Source organism: Macrobrachium nipponense, chromosome 29 (genome assembly GCF_015104395.2).
Source record: "Macrobrachium nipponense isolate FS-2020 chromosome 29, ASM1510439v2, whole genome shotgun sequence".
NCBI lineage: Eukaryota > Metazoa > Arthropoda > Malacostraca > Decapoda > Palaemonidae > Macrobrachium > Macrobrachium nipponense.
In genome coordinates, this window is record NC_061092.1 from 17,633,718 (window position 1) to 17,636,217 (window position 2,500).

A 2,500-nucleotide genomic window follows, 5' to 3' on the forward strand; every position below is an offset into this window, starting at 1 on the left:
AATTCAGATTCTTACAGCAAATGCGGCTGATCACCAATGGGTTATCTTTTCTCTCGCCTCCACCACCCCACAAAAAGCTTGACGGGTTATAAAGTAAATTACGAGAATTTCGAGGTTTGTAGTTACTCTGACATTAAGCCTAAGCTCTTAAAGGTCAGTCGAATGTGGTTCAAGACCTTTTAGTATTTAATATGCCGTGTATTCTATTTTCAGAAAACCGAGTAAGCTTCACCTTTCAAAGATTGCAAAGGGGTAAAAATTATATTTAGCTTAACAGCTGACGTAACTTGAGAATTATATACTATGGGATGAAAGGTCTCCCCGTAGAGATTTTCTTACAAGATAAATGGATGAATTCCTACCTGATGAAGTTCGCAGCTACTTTGAAAGGACTGTCTGAAGTAATTAATATCAACATATCAACAAATTATAAGACTGATGAAAATGAAATGCGATATATTTTGGTCGATATTGTTGGCATGATACGCTGGATAAGACCGGAGGTTTGCAAGAAAAGAATAAACAGAAGAAACTTAACTACACATAACGTTAATGCACGGTGCATTTTATGTAGATCTGCCAGACAAAGCTACTGCGCTGAACAGGGTAACAACGTCTCAAGCTATTCAATTTCAAATACTGTACTTGAGAGGAGACACGTTTAATGGAAGATTTTTAACCTATTTTAGATTAGGGACATAAATAAATTACTATGACACAGTCACAGCTCTTTGGCTCTATCTCTGAAACCACAAATTGTATGCTCGCAAAATCTATCGAATAATAATAAAGAAAATACCGAGCGACAGTGTTTTAAATGTAACGAAACGCTGAAGGAATTGTTACTGATCAGAAATACTTCTCCTTCGTCACTGTCCGAAATAATTCTCTGCCAGAGGTCCTTCACTTCATCAAGGGCTCCCGGAGCGACAAAGGGTCAAGGAAAAAATCGATTATTAGCGACGGGACAGTGAAATTAATGTTCCCTCAGCGCTCCGTGAGAATGGAAGCACTATGATGAAGCACTTCGCTCAGAATGTCTAACCCAAGGATAAAAGTAGCGAACGAGGTTAATGAAGGTTCATAAGTTTTCTACACCCGCTCCAAAAAGAAGTGAACTACAAGAAGCAAAACTCCTCCTCCATACGTAAGATTAAGAAATATCCTTACTACACCCAGATAAAAACATTAGAGAAGAGATCACCGAAGCAACGGGATAATAACACAGCCAAAGTTTTAATTTTCTCCTTCGCTTCATACCAACCCGATCTATCCCAAAAAATAATCGAAGGCGGATCCCCGTGAAATCACGCGAGATGGAAATAACTAAGTAGAAGAGAATCCATCTCGGAATTAATTTCTCGAAGACAAGGGACCCACATTATCGAATTCTCCTTCTTCATAATTCATCAGAGACCTGACCTCCGACCTCCCCTGACCAAGCTCGGCAGTAACAAATCCCAGCGGGTGATCGCTTTATAAAATAATAACAGTTCGAAGATTAATGAGAAGCCCGCAGCAAGGCAAGGGTATTGATACGCTTCAGGTGACTATACCTGTTGAGGGCTGAATTAAAATCAGTGAGTGGTCCTCGATTTTTTATTCCTTTCCCCTTGATTAACTCTCAACTCGAATACCTTTCTTGGTGATATCGTATTTTAGTTTGTCACAAGGATGATGAAAGGTACGAAAATATTCTTTAAGGAATACGAAATACTCTCTTCACAAAGACAGAATTTCAGGTTGGTAAAAAATCACCTCAGATGAAAAATTGAATTATAAATGGCATAAAGTTCATAATATATTTGTTTCGATCTTTCACACGAGTTACAAGCAGTTCGGGAAAATAAATAACAAAAAGGGTCATTAAACGGTATAAAATATAGAAAAAAAGAGGGGAGAAGAAAACAAGGCACAAACACAAACATACACAAATATAAGCAGGTCGTTCATTGGCCAATAAATTCCCACGTATGAGACAATGGTTAATAAATACCTGAATGAGAATTTCTTACTTTGTACAATTCCGGTAAACAATCCAGGTTGCGCCATGGATGGCCAAACACGTCCATTCACAGAATTATGATTATGATTGTGGGAACAAAACTCGTAAAATCGATAAAATGCATCAGCACCTCACAGAGGGTCCAGCAAAATTCTCATTTTAGATTACAGGAGACAACAACAGGGATTTTAATGCCATAACAGTTACAATTATCGCCTTCTTACCATTACTGTTATTGCTGAAGTGAGGTTGGCTATGTCACAGAGGTATTAGATTACAAAATCAATTTCTGCTCAAGGGCTAAATGATTAGATATTAATGGGACCAGTTGTCATGTTTCCCTCTAACCACTTTTTTTTTTTGTAGGAAAGAATCCTCTTGACAACTAGCACAGCCCAATACCAATTAACAATAAGTATCTATTTATACGTTAATCAAAGGTTTTTGCTTTAATTACTATTTACATGATTTACATACATTTGCCATACCTTTTGA

At 37.4% G+C, this 2,500-nt stretch overlaps 1 protein-coding gene across 1 annotated transcript in view; it reads left to right on the plus strand.

Annotated features, from left to right (window-relative positions):
• LOC135206164 (Kruppel-like factor 2) overlaps nucleotides 1–2,500 on the plus strand; it is a 392,389-nt gene that overhangs the window by 111,485 nt on the left and 278,404 nt on the right. The window lies entirely within an intron of this gene.